At 45.0% G+C, this 13,085-nt stretch overlaps 1 protein-coding gene across 1 annotated transcript in view; it reads right to left on the bottom strand.

Annotated features, from left to right (window-relative positions):
- The window catches only part of STK3 (serine/threonine kinase 3), a 219,325-nt gene that overhangs the window by 142,238 nt on the left and 64,002 nt on the right, over positions 1-13,085 (bottom strand). The window lies entirely within an intron of this gene.

The raw sequence follows: 13,085 nt of genomic DNA, 5'->3' as shown, positions 1-13,085 counted from the left end.
ACTGTTCTATCCAGGGCAGACCCACATTATCCTGGGTCCAGCTGGCTGGGACCATGGACAGACCTAGATGGTTCCAACAAGATGGCCAGGAAACAAGTGAAGAAATACAATGACTCTCAACAGCACAACTGTGTTTTACTGTGTTTACATTTGGGTATTTAGGAGCTTGGTGATGCTTTGGAGACAGGAAAAATGCCATAGGAACTTACCCTCACAAGCCAAGGACAGAACTAATCTCACCAATCATTACCTGGCATCAAGTGAGCTTTCCACAAACCTATGGCCAACACCACAGCCTGAGTGCTGCCTGCCTACCACACACTAACTCAAGCCTGGCAGCACCCAAGATGCCTCCTGATGCTTCTGTAGCACTTAGCCATGGGATTTGAGGTACAAATGCCTCACCCTGCTTCCCCATGAGGCTCAGTGCTCCCTCAATCTCTTTCCTTGCTGCCCTACCCTGGGGATCTGGCTCTATTACATCTCTGTGGCCTACATCTCAGCTGATCCATAAAATAAAGTCTTTACTCCTCCCTCATAAGATCAAAGTCCACCCATGGCCATTCTTCTCTTCTGTACCAAGTTCCCCAAATAATAATCAAACAGCTGTCCTACTTCTAAGGTAGCCTGGTCCCCCAGAAATTGTGGAATAGAGACTCCCTGATAGCCTCTTTGTTTTTGTTTTTTATTGTTTTGTTTTTTATTTAATTTTTTTATTTTGAATTATGAGAACAAAAGATGCAAAGAAAGAGAACAAGATAAAGTTACAGTGGAACGACAATCACCCATAACATAATTCTCAGCAGAAGTCCGCTTGCTGATATCTTAACTTTGAACTTTCAGCCAAAGAACATTAAGATAAATAAAACAGAATCCATGTACAATTACTTTGTCCCTCAAGTCCCCAGATTGTAACACATTATAATATTTCTTAACAGCACACAAGGCAATCTAAAGCCATAAAACTTACGTAACTCCTTAAACATTAGAGGCATAGTATTTTTTACATTTCCATGTACATGCATATTAGCTTAAGTTAACCTCAAATTTTAAGTGGGTTTTTTTTAAGGATTAGAGTCAAAGGAGCACAGTAAAAATGGTGTTAGAGTGGCAATTGTTGTTTGCACAGGCCCACCAAAATATGAGAGGCATGGAAAGGAATAACCTTGGCCTACATACAAAGAGATCCTACCCCTGAAGTTTCCTGGCATAAGACCCTGAGAGCCTCTTTGTATCGCTCAGTCCAGAGACTAAAGAGACAGCAACACAGGAGGCATTGCCCGTTAGGCCCACACAGGAATTCTCCTAGTCTCATAAGCCATTGTTTGAATCTTCTCTGTGTCACTCCAGAACTCCCCACTAAGGACATTTATTCCATCCTTCACAGCCCCAATGCTTTTAGGAACCTTTGAGAACTCTTCTTCCTGAAACTGCAAAAATATCTGTGCAGAAGGGCCCACGGCACAAGAGACAGTGGGAGTTGGGCAGGGAGAGCATGGTCCCCCCACATCACAATAATTAATTATTGGCAGTCAGAAGAATGCTTCCCAAACCCACGTGCACACAGCAGCGCTCAAGGTTAAGAAAACCACATTTGTATTTTTTGGCAGGTAAAATACATTTTAAATGAAAAAAACATTTAGAATGTTTTGTTTTTGAAATGATTGTACAGCTAGAAGGAAGTATCGAGCAATCTGTTCGTTATTAATTGCATGTTTTCTGATATGGTTAATTATTTAGCCTTGATGCAATCACTCAGCTGGTTTAAGACTGCTTACCGATACCAAGTCTGAGATGGGATGTATGAATTGCAATATAAATATCAGTGTCTGATGGCTCAAAAATAATTTCCCCTAATATAAAGTTTTTTAAATTCCACGTAGAAATAATATTTGTATAGAGGAAATAGGAAAACAAAGTCCACCAAAAATGGATACGCTATATAGCTTCGTTTAATAGTCATCTGAATATTGATATTCTTGAATGTAGCACTTATGAGAGACAAAAGAAAAATAATTTATTGGTATGAAAGATTAAAACCAAGGACACCATACACCGTTTGGGACAGAGGCGGTGGTATGCTCAAGCTGCTCCCTTTCACTTCATGAAAAAAATGAATCGTCTTCAAAGCTTTATCATAAAAGCTGAACTTTAGTAAAATTATTTTAGTTCAGCAACTGAAAAAATATTAAAGGCCCCAAAAAAAACACCTGAAGGATATGAAGAAATTATCAAGATATACCACTGAAAGATTCCAAACACATTTTAAAAAAATAAAATACAGACAAAGACAATAGGGAAAGTCAAAGGTTAGAGCACCCTTTGGGTACAAGTGGGTATTAATTTTCTTTTGGGGGTTCTGTGCCTTCTTGACACTTTCTTTTCTTGAACAAGTACATATTCCATTGGCAGCTCGGAGTCCTGGAAGAACACACTCTACATGCTCTTGATCCTTTGCCTTAACTGTCTGAACAAAGTGAGGAAAACTCATCTTCAGAACCTGCAGGGAGTGACAAGTGGAACTGTCTGGGCTCTCATGCACCTGAGCCATGAGCAAATCCTGCCAATTCTCCTTCCATAGACACCAAAAAGTCATGGTTCAGCATCTTTATACTTCCACCTTTCACATCCATGTTACTGCTATATTCCACCTTGTAATTCTCTACTTCTTCATTCTATTGCTTATGCTTTGGAGAGAGAGGGGAGAGAGAGAGAGGAAAGGAGAGAAGAGGAGAGAGAGAGAGAGAGGAGAGAGAGAGAGAGAGGAGAGAGAGAGAGAGAGAGAAAGAGAAAGAGAGAGAGAGAGAGAGAGAGAGAGAGAGAGAGAGAGAGAGAGAGAGAGAGAGAGATCCCACAGTACTGAAGATCAAACCTGGGGCTTTTAGGTCATATCCCAGCCCCTTTTAATTGTACTTTTGTAATTGAGGTCATGTGGGTTTGCAAGAAGACATCAATGTTTACAGCACATCACTGTGTCCACTTATAACACATACACCAGCCACCCAAGTGCCACTGTCCCTCCAGAGCCTGCCTGCCATCCTGTGGTGGGCTTAGTACTGCTGTCAGAGCTATTTTCAGGCTATTCTTGGCCTCAGAACCCTTTGGGGATGCCTGAACCTTCAGAGAACAGACCCAAGTGCTGACTCTGGCTAAGTAATGACATGAAGTCATTAGTACCCCAAACTCAGAGCTACATCTGGCACCAAGAACAGAGCCACATCCTGTCCACCCTGTACCCAGGTGACCAGTGTCCCACTTCCTGTTCCCATGAGACCTTTTCAGGAAAGTTGGCACAGCAGCTGCCAGCCCAGCCCTCTCTGCTCAGGTGCTTCTAGAACTTTCTCCTCACTTCAGGATGGCCAAGTCACTTCCCAGATGCTTTTTTATTTGCTTCCTGAGTGAGGGCATCTCAACCAAGAAGATCAGCCATGGCTGTCTACGCCCTGGGATAGCCTATTGGGCGCTATCCCAGCTTCCCTGGCACTGTCAGAGCCAGGTCACTAGGCAGGCACCTTGAAAGATGGTGACAGAGACCAAAGCAATGGCATAGGGGAAAGCGTCTGCCTGGCACACAACTGATCCAGGCTCCAACATAATGGTCTCTTGAGCCCTTTGGGGTGATCCCTGAGCACAGAGGCCAGAGTAAGCTCTGAGAAATTTCAGGGGTGCCCTCCCCGAAGCAAAAAAAAGGAAGATAGTGGCAAGGTGAGAACTGTTTGCAGAGCTACTGAGTTCCCCCAAAGGGAACTCCAACAATGCCCAGCTTTCGAGCCTGCCCCAACATGCCACCCTTCAGCAACAAGGAAGAAAACAGCCCAACAGCTCTGTCCAGGGGATGCCACTGTCACTCCTGCCCAATGACTGATGGTCTTGAAAACCCAGACTCTATGAGCTTTCCACTGGAATATTTGATTCCCATCTGGAGGGGCCCCAATCTAAAACTTTCCTCCTGTATAAACAAAACCAGGCTGGAAATGGTGGCATCAGGTATATGAGGGCTTTGCTTTCAGACAGATCTCGGGGGCCCTTTGTAAACATCAATCAACGCCGGTAAGGATAAGGGGGGAGAGAGAGAGGGAGAGGGGAAGAGAGAGAGAAAGAGAGAGCAGCAGCAATCAGTCCCCACCCCCTTCCCGGCCATGGTGGCAGTGACACCGCGAGGCAGGAGGGACGGATAATCTGGGTAAGTGCCATGGAAAAATAAATACCATGATTGGACTCGAGGCAAATGGAAACAGTTCAAATTGGCTCCGTGCGGCTCTCGGCAGCACATATGATGTCCATATGTCCATTCCCGACATGCTGCAACACGGAACCTCACAAAAAGCCAAGGCCAGGAGGGACGCAAGCATATGCCCAATGCCAGTCCTCACCACACCCAGAGAGCTGAATCTACTCCTGTTGCCAGGTATGGAGGGACAGAAGCAGCATGAGGCGGACTGCACCAGGTGCTCCCCTGACAGAAGACAGTGCTGGGCCTAGAGAAGAGAGCTCAGAATGTGGCCACAATAAAGGCTGTCTTGGATGCACTTTTCCTCCTCTCTTCCCCAAAAACAGTTTGCTTACCATATTTTCCGGTGTATAAGACGACCCCCTAATTTTGCAGTTAAAACATAGGTTTAGGCCTATATTCGTTGAATCAGACAGAACGTTCCTGTGCTGCAACTGTATGGACCACAGTGAGCCAATCACAACAAGCAAAGGTTCAAAGGTTCTACTGTCATAGACTTCATCTCTGACTCTGGCCCATCTGAGCAGGCTTTTGACAGTGTAGATTCGGGTCCAGAACATTGTCTCATTGGCATGCATCAAAAGCCTGCTTGGATTGGCTGAGTCAGAGAGGCAGTCTGAGCAGCCTTGCAGTGATTGGTCCCTTATCATAGGCACCTTTTCTGGCAATTCCCTGGTGGCGTCGGTTAATCTCCCCCACGACATGAACCAAACAACACCCCATCCTCGGACCCTAGCACTGAACCACCAACACGGTTAGCTGGGTTTTGCCAGAAGTGGCCCCCAGATCTCCTGAGTACTGTTTGGGAGCCCCCAAGAAAGAGACTAGAAACTCTGCGGCCTGATTTTTTTGTTTGTTTGTTTCGTTTAGCGGCATATTGAAACATTTTTCGGGATATACTCGCGTATAAGACGACCCCCGATTTTTGGTTGACTTTTTTTTTTGTTTCAAAAGTCGTCTTATACGCTGGAAAATGCGATAAGTAGCAAATGCTTTCCAATGACAGTGGTCAGCTATTCCCGTTTCTGGGTGCTTTGTTGATTTTGGTTTCGGGGCCACTCCTGGCTGCCACTCAGACCTTGACTCCAGAGCTCACTCCTGTTAGGCCTCAGGGGACTATACAGGGTGCCAGGAAGTCAAACAGGGGTTCATTGTGTGTAAGGCAAAGCACCATAACCTATGCAGTCTCTCTCTGACCACAGGTTAGTGTTGTACCTAAAATTACATGTAAATTCAAAGGTAGAGAACCAAAGAAATAGTAAAGTAGACAGAACATCCAATTTTTTTTTCAAAATGATGTTAGAAAAACATGACACAGTTTTTCATGTTTTCATGGAAAAATAAAACAAGATAAAAAAAAACAAGAAAAATAAACAAGATATCTTTGAAAAACATGATATAGAAAAGCAGAGTGACCACAGATGCTCTGAGGCCCAACATGTTTTATAGCAGTGATATAAAATTCTCTTCCCATATCTTCGAACCCCTGAACTGACACTCTAAAGCTATCATCAGGGCAGTTCTAAAGGAAGTGCTCAGACAACGCTTCTGAAGAACCAACTGGCACAGCAAAGTCAAGACTACACTGAGAAGCAAAACTCTCCAGGGGTTAAGAGATGACCCCAAGGGCCAGAGCATGAGCTTCGCATGTGGAGTCTAGGATTTGAGCCCTGGCCTTGTAAGGACTGCTGAGTGCCAAGCTGAAGCAGCTCCAGGGCGCCACGAGGTATGTCCCCCAAAGCATAAAAATGAAATTAAAAATGTTTAAAACAAAATCTCTGAAGAGCAGGGCTAATGGAGCAGGTCTTTCTGGGGGTCCAGACATGTTCCGCCACTCAGGGCAAGTTACACAAGCAAAGGAACTGCCTAAAAATCACCACTCCTCAGGTGCAGGAGCAAACCAAGTATCAGTCACCAAGCCAGCAGTTCAAAGCACGTAACTATTTTTGACAGTAAATAGCAAATGTCAGTCCTGTGTTCAACCTGGGTTTCCCTTCTTTCCTTGCCCCCCACCCCAAACTCAAAACCAAGTACAATTTCTTGGGTAGCTGGAGTGTGGTGAGGGAAAGGAAGCTATGCTTGTTTGTATGGAATCTGCCATTTCCTCCCTGCCAAAACACTTGTTTAAAAAGTCATGTAATATTTCTATTAAATTGTAAATGCAGCCGACAAGGAAACGGCCTACTGGCAGCGCATTACCTTTGTGGCGGTGCCAACGGGCCTACAGCAAAATAGTGCGCATGATCATTTCAACATGCATTCCCGAGTAACACAATTGGGCTTTACATAAATACCACAGGACCGGAGCAAGATCCAGAAAAAGCAAGGGAAATTTGCCCGCGCTTTCATGCTTGCCTATATCAATTGTATGTCATAACGAAAGCAAAATAGAAAAGCATCTACATATGTCCAAGAAGCTTGTGAAGTTAGATCATATAACCCTGGGAAAACTGGGGCAACTTAAATCTGTGTATTTCTTGTTAACCGCTGTAACAACTCACTAATAAAAATTAAGAAAAACTGTGGGTATCGAATGAACCCAAATGTACTAACTACGCACAAGTCCTTAAAGACCATAATGCAACTTATTAACAGGAACATATGTTCAGTGGAAGCCACAATTGTTATGTTCAATTACTGTTTCCTTTGATAGCATTCATTTGATTACAGAATTTAAGAGATTCACAAACCTTCCAATTAAAATGGTGACCCTCAGTTTAGACGCCATTCATAGCGATGCCTAGAAAGTCACCTCTGGTCATTTCTCCTCCGCCTTTCATTATATGGCACAACCACACATAATTATGTAGATAAATGGTGCCAGATGGAATGAAGATGACTCTATTTATATAAAAGTTATACTGAAAACTAAGTTAACCTCACCAAATAATTAACCTCAATTAAATGTAGTCCTTTAGGTCAGCTGAAGAATTACATTCTTTTTTACAAGAACTTCAACTCAAATAGACTTAAAGAACAAGTCAATATATCTTATCTACCTGCATATTTTAAAATATGTCTGGGCCAGAGCGATAGCAGAGTGGGGAAGACATTTGCTTTGCACACAGCTGACCTGGCTTTGGTCCCCAGCATCCCATATGGTCCACCCTCAGCACTACCTGGAATAACTTGTGAGCCCTAAGCCAGGAGTAACCCATGAGCACCACTAGGTATGACCTCCTCAAACAACAATAAAACAAAAATTCTTAAATGAAGAGAATATATCTGTCCAACCATAATTTCAAAAAAAATTTCCTACAAAAATTATGATTTTTCTTGTATGCACTTGAGATGACAGTCGAGCCCTGCTCTCAGATAACCATAAGTCCCTTCCTTTTCTCCCTATACACCCCAAGGTCACTGGGTCTTATAAATAATAAATGAAAGTGGGCCCAGAGAGATAGCACAGCGGTGTTTGCCTTGCAAGCAGCCGATCCAGGACCAAAGGTGGTTGGTTCGAATTCCGGTGTCCCATATGGTCCCCGTGCCTGCCAGGAGCTATTTCTGAGCAGACAGCCAGGAGTAACCCCTGAGCACCGCTGGGTGTGGCTCAAAAAACATTAAAAAAATAATAATAATAATAAATGAGAGCTGTAGCTCAGGCCGAGACAGTTCTCACTAGTTGAGAACAAAATTTGCGGGGCCGGGAAGGTGGCGCTGGAATTAAGGTGTCTGCCTTGCAAGCGCTAGCGTAGGATGGACCACGGTTCGATCCCCCGGCGTCCCATATGGTCCCCCCAAGCCAGGGGCGATTTCTGAGCGCATAGCCAGGAGTAACCCCTGAGCGTCAAATGGGTGTGACCCAAAAACCAAAAAAAAAAAAAAAAAAGAGAGAACAAAATTTGGATCAAGCTGCCACATCCAAATCAGTGCTTTCAAGGCCTGGGACTTAAAGTTCCAGCCAGACCAAAGCTTAGAACTTACAGATTTCTGGATAGCCTTCGAATGGAGAAAGAGGACTGATTAATCCCACCCCCACCACCCCAACTAATTAATCAATAGGAATATGTGCTTTGAAAAACTGAAATTGGGAACAAATGTGTGCTAAGTAAGGGTGTACAAGAAGTGAGGAGCAGGTGTATATGGGGTCAGCTCCCAACTGCACTCATTCGGCTTCTCTTTTGGGCTCGGCCTCTATGCTGGGGGCGCATTTATGATGCCAAGCGATAAAGATGCATGTGTCGGGCTGAGGACTTAGCATTGCGTCTCCCCAAAGTGGGAGAGAAGTCATCACTGAGGTTTCTGCCTGGTGCTCAGTGGGTAGGTGGCCCCCTCAGGGGTTCACCCCCCACACAGAGGTGACACTTTGCAGGCCTGTGTTTATCTCACACAGTCAGACATGGCAGCTAGGATGGGACACAGTGAACTAGAAAGTGCCACCAGAAAGTCATTGTTAACAGTGACAAAGAATTCAGGAGAAGGAAATGATCCTGTGTTCTTCTTCGTGTGGGTCCACACTCAGGGGTGCTGGGGACATGAAGGGGAGGGACTTGAACCCAGGAACTGTACATGTGAGGCTTGCACTCTACCACTTGGGCTATACTCCTGTCCCCAGGGAAATGCTCTGTCACACAAAAGGGGGTGATGAATAATTTCCACCCATAGCCAGGCACCCCTACAGTTTTCCAGAGGTCAAAGGAGCTTGAGCAGAAGTCTAGACCCTGGATTATGTACATATGTATGCATGTTCTGGCTCCAGATTGAACTGCATAAGAATGGTGAACAGGCAGGGATAAAAAGTAGCCAAGGGAAACATCCCTTATAATAAGAACTTCTCATGAAGCTCCTATCACAGCAGGGAGCTGCCTTCTACGGGAGATTTTGCCTTCCCACCCACCAAGACAGTGAGCACTCCCACAAGCACAAGCTCAGGGGTCTGCTGCTGGGATTCCCCTGCACATTCTCTACCTAGCCTGGACTGGCACAAAGTATAACTCAGGCAGGCCCGGGGTTAACCACAGATGGGCCGAGGCCAAAGCGATATGAGCCACATTGACTGCTGCCCATTCCTGCAGCTCTGCCGTCCCCACAATGCTGCTGGCAGAAGCCACATTCCATGGTTCCCCTCGGAAGCCCAAAGCAGGCAAACAAACTTCCCAGGACCTTTACAATCGCCATTGGCTCTTCCGGGGCCAATCCCACCCGGCCTAGGGGAGCCACAGTAGAGCAGAGTGTTGGTGAAGTAAATGGCCAGTCTTTCCTGTGGCTGAAAGCTGCCTCCACGACAAGAAAAAAGGCTCTGCAGCCATTTGCCTGCAAAAATGGACACAGGGCTAGGAGTAGCCCCCCAAACCAGACTTAAATTAACATAGAGATGAGAGAATCCTTCTCCACCCCCAACTATACCAAACCAAATCAAATGAGAGACAGGAAAGCACTATTAAATTTGAATGACAAGAAATCTGAAAGGAAAAAAAAAAGACATTTCAAAGGAGAGAAGAGGGTGCAGGGATGCAATGTTAAGCTGCAATGCCCAGGTGCTCACAACCATCTCTAAGAATCCCTGGATGAGGGCACATGGGAGATCTTTGCAGATGTCATTATGAAAAAGACCCAGATATTGGGTAGGCAGAGGAAAAGCTGAGACCAAGAGATGAGGGAAAAGACACAGACAAGCATGGAGAGGAGCTATGAACTTGAGGTGGTGGTGACAATGCAATCCAAGGAATGCTGGGGGGCACAGAGCCACTGGGAAATGGGGAACCGAGAGACACCAGTCCCAGAAACCATGGGTGCAGGATGGTCCTGCCAACACCTTGGCTCAGGATGGAGGAATTCTGCTGGGTGAGACCACATTTGTGGCTATCGGTGACAGTGGTTCAAGCAGCTGTGCAAAGGGTGTAAAAAAAAAATAAAATGGAAGCACCCTCCCCTCCCAGGATAAGGATTCATCGCTCATCCCAGCACAACTGGGAAACACAAGAAGAGAGGGAGGGGCCTGGCTGCCCCAGAGGCCAGAGTCCTAGGCACAGAAGGGTCATGAGCCTACCTGCCTGCCTGCAGCATGCCTGCCTGTGTCTCTGTGTCCATCTATGTGTCTGCATTCCCACCTGTATTTATGTGCCCAGTCACATGTCTGCATGCCAAAATCTGTGTTTGCATGTCTACCTGTGTATCTGCATATCCACCTGTGAGTCTGCATGCCCACCTGCATGGGATGGCAGAGAAAAATCCCTCCATCCATCCATCTCCATCCACCACCATCTTTAATTAATTAATGCAACATATGCCCACTTGTGTGTCTGTGTGGCCACCTGAGTATCTGTGTCCCCACCTATATATTGCATGCGCACTTACATGTCTGTGTGCCCACCTGTGTGTTCCCATCTGCATTCCCCAAGCATGGCTAAGAGTGATTCCTGTATGCAGTGCTAGGAGTAACCCTAACTCCCGAACACTGCTGGGTATGGACCCAAAGTCAAAAAAATCAAAACAACCCCCAAACAGCCCAGATTTCCTACACAGATAACCCTTCCACATGCAGAATGACTGCGCGTTTCTTCCTAGGAAGGGGTGTGAAGGTAGAGACAAAGGAATCATATAGGTACAAGGAGTGATATAGATATATGTAAAGAGAGAACTTTCAGTAGTCAGAAAAAAAATCTATTGTCACTAAAACAGATCATCCAGCTCTGTTTTAGGTAAAACTCCAGAAAATGGCTACACAAAGGCCCCCAATTGCCTCATCACATTGTCTATCCATCTCCCTCAACACACTGTACGTTTCTGCATCATAACTTCAGACACGCTGGGCTAGAGCACCAATGCCCTGGGTCTTGAGCCCTTACCCACAGCCAGGCTGGTGGCACTGGACACTCACCTCTCACCCAGTGCTGCTTCCATACCTCCCCACCTTAGGCTGGCACCAGGCACTCATGGGTCTTCCAACACAGAAATTAATGCACAGAACACAAACAGGTCTTTGGCCAAGAACCAATATGGCCTTGGTAGTGTCCAAAGTGCTTTGGGTTGGGTACAGTGATAGCTATTTAAGAAAATGAGACTCTTCACTCACTTCCTAGTTTTTTAAATATCTATTTTCTAAATTAGCAGAGAGAGGGGGGAGAAAAAGAAGACGATCTCCACAGAAGGATGTGGTGAACTGAATTCAAAAGTAAGCCTTTATTTATTTAACTGACCAGAAATGAATTCAGTGGTTGCATAGTTATCATTTAAAAATAAACTGGGTTTTCATAGAATTTGTTTCATTTAATATTTAAGCAAATTGACTTCACTTTACCATTACTCATTAATTTTAATCTAAGACCTAGATGTAAATGCATAGACATTTACATCTCTTTCCTGTTTTTTTTGGGGGGGGGGGGGTATTTGTTTTTAGTTTTTGGTTTTGGGGCCACACCCTGTGACACTCAGAGGCTACTACTGGCTATGTGCTCAGAAATTGCTCCTGGGTTTGGGGACCATATGGGACACCCAGGGATAGAACCACGGTCCATCCTGGATCAGCCACGTGAAAGGCAAATGTCCTACCACTGCGCCACCACTCTGGCCCCCTCTCCTGTTTTAATATGTATTTATGGCTGTGCTCTATTAGGTACTTACTGCTAATTATTACAATGAAAATTTACAATGGAAAATGAAGGAAGACAACAGACAGTATGTGATTGCACTGCTCAGAATGTGCAGCTCTTGATATATTCCTGGTGTAAGACACTGAACCCCCATTCCCCAACTCCTGTTCAGAGTAGCACTGGAGCAGCAGCCCTTTTTAGACTCTTCCAAAGTTACCATCCTTCCCTCTCATCTGCCCTCTGCCCACCTCTCTGCCAGCTGTGGTCCCTACCCATTTTTCTACACTATACAACAAACAAGACTCTCTCCCCAAATTTTTTATTTTTTATATCTTCATTTAAGAACCATGATTACAAACATGTTTTCAGTTGGGTTTCAGTTATAAAAAATAAAGAATATAACACCCCCCCTTCACCAGTGCAACATTCCCACCACCAATGCCCTCCATCTCCCTCCTCCCTCACCCCTGCCTGCATTCAAGACAGGCATTCTAGTTTTCTCCTCCTCTGCATCTTCTCTTCCTGAGGTGTCAGCAGCCACTAGAGGGCAATAAATTTACAGTGATCCATGTTCTTATCTCTAATGAGCTGAGATTCTCATGTGGCCAATCTGAAAACCTACATCACCACCTGCCCAGCCGGAAGACAACTACAGTGTGTTATGCAGGACCCCTCTAGGACCCCTCTTCCCCCACACTCAAAACCTGCTCTGGAAAAGTAGATGCCGGAAGAGCATCAGTAAGATCCATTTCTTACTCTGTGCACTAAAAACCAAGACCTACTGACTTACAAATACATACACAACCAGAGGCGGCATCCAGATTACTCCAATATGGGGTGAGAGGGAGAGGTGGGAGGAGGGGGATACAGAAGGGTGAAGAGAGAGAAGTTCAGCTTATCTCAGTCATACCCAGAAAACTAAGCCAGGAAACAGGGCTGACTAACACCCCTTTCTCCTACCCAAGTTCCCAGGCGGAAAGTGGGGCTGTCAAGACAAACAGCACTCACTGTTTTGTTTTCTCTTTTAAGATATTAGTGTGGGGCAGAGAAGCTAAGAGAAGCTTATTCTCTGATGATTTCAAAACTCTTATACAACCTAAATTTAAAATTAAATTTAAATTAAATTAAAATTAAATTTAAAATTTAAAATGATCTACTCTCTATTGACTAATGTTGATGTTGGCACATCAACACTGCCACGTTGCTAACAGTGACATCCTTAGGAAACTTTTGTGTTTCATTTGTTTTGTTTGGGGAACACACCTGAAGATGCTCGGGGCTTACTCCTGGCTCTGCATTCAGGGATCACTCCTGATGTGCTC

The sequence above is a fragment of the Suncus etruscus genome, chromosome 5 (assembly GCF_024139225.1).
Source record: "Suncus etruscus isolate mSunEtr1 chromosome 5, mSunEtr1.pri.cur, whole genome shotgun sequence".
NCBI classification, from domain to species: domain Eukaryota; kingdom Metazoa; phylum Chordata; class Mammalia; order Eulipotyphla; family Soricidae; genus Suncus; species Suncus etruscus.
The sequence above is the reverse complement of the archived record's forward strand: the minus strand, read 5'-3'. Positions and strand labels throughout refer to the sequence as shown.